This window comes from Etheostoma spectabile, chromosome 22 (assembly GCF_008692095.1).
Source record: "Etheostoma spectabile isolate EspeVRDwgs_2016 chromosome 22, UIUC_Espe_1.0, whole genome shotgun sequence".
Taxonomy (NCBI): Eukaryota; Metazoa; Chordata; class Actinopteri; order Perciformes; family Percidae; genus Etheostoma; species Etheostoma spectabile.
In genome coordinates this window covers 9,041,575-9,043,180 of record NC_045754.1, presented here as the reverse complement: position 1 = coordinate 9,043,180, position 1,606 = coordinate 9,041,575, and positions in this window count along the sequence as shown.

Genomic DNA, 1,606 nt, shown 5'->3' with positions numbered 1-1,606 from the left:
GTGTGTGTGTGTGTGTGTGTGTGTGTTTGTTAATTTTGTATAAGTTGTGGTGAGGTCAAAAAGCAGGACACAAAGACAGATCAGATAAGGTAAAGAGGCTGTTTACTTGGTCTTTGTTCAAATACAAGACAACAGGCCGTCAGCGAAGGCAAGAAAGTAAAACAGGCCGAGATCATTGGCAGATAATGATATTATAGAGTAAACAAGGGCTGGACCACTATGGCTATGAAGCACAATAGCTGATCTGACACTGGCAAAGGGTGTGAGTTTAGACTGGTTTATACTTGGTGACTAATTCGGGAAAATGAGGGGCAGGTGTGCAAGCACGTGATTGTCCGTTGACTTCAAAACAGCAGGCAGAGTTGGGCTGGCAAGCATAGAAGGGCCAGAGAACATAAAACAAACATGATGATAAATTATGCTGAACCAATAACAATGTGGAAATTTGATGAGACATAGAAATTTAGGACTATGATACAAGCACAATACTGAAAAAGGTCTTTAAGACACAGCTTCAAAATCAGGTCAAGTTGAACCTATGCAAATAGTTTGGTTTTATTGGTAGCCTACATGTTCTTAAACAAATTTGTTATTACATAGCTACAAACCAGATGGGCCTAATAATAAGCCTGGAGCTTTTGGGGGCTCTTGGCCAGCTCGTAATTGCTGATATGTACTGATCATAAACAAGCAGTGGTGAGAGATTATTAATTAAAATTGAAACGTTAGCCTATTCTTGTCCCTGAAAACATGAAGTTGGCAAAACATTTGACCATTCACATGGTCTTCAGTAGAAAATGCAGTTTTCCCAGTTCTGAAAGTTGTTCTGTGGACATCTCGCTCAAAAGTTGAGACTTAAAGTTCAGTTATTTCTTCTTTCTTTTTCTTCTCAACAGTTTAATGGCAATTGGGCAAACTCCATCAGCTGAAGAGCGTGTGATGCAGTGAGTGTGATACAATCAAAAGCTTCATGGCATTGCAAGTAGCCTAAATGGATCTTTTTGGATGTTTTGTTAATACAATGTTGCATTAATAGAGCCTATTTTGAGTTAACTGAGAATTTATTTTATTTTGATGATGTTCCATTTCGATGGCTACTTGAGTAGGCTAGGCTAAACTTTACAGTACATTTTATGCAGATCCGCATTTCAATTTGTGCCAAATAATCACGTTTTCAGTAAAATAATAAAATAACATGTAGGGTAATCATAACGGTATGACGCTCTCTTCAGGCTTTCATCAGAAATGTGAATCATCATTTACGCAGGCGCAGCAACTTCAGTCTGGAGGAAATAGCAACAAGTTGTCTGGAACGAAACAGTTTAACCGGAATTTGATTAATGTTGGCTTCAAAATAATGCCGTTTAAGTGGTGTTAATAAGAAGCCAATTACGGAATAATACTGTAGTGTAATGATTTTGTTTATTTTCATTTATCATACGTTCGTCCTTGGGTATTATATTACATTTTTACCGTGTTAAATGCACGCATGTTGCTTTTCTCATCACTAAGGGTTTTATTTTGAACCCTGTACCGGAAATGTAAGTTGTTGTTTTTTTTGAGTGATTGACGCCGGTTGAACAAGTGTTTCTGAGAGAGTTGATTT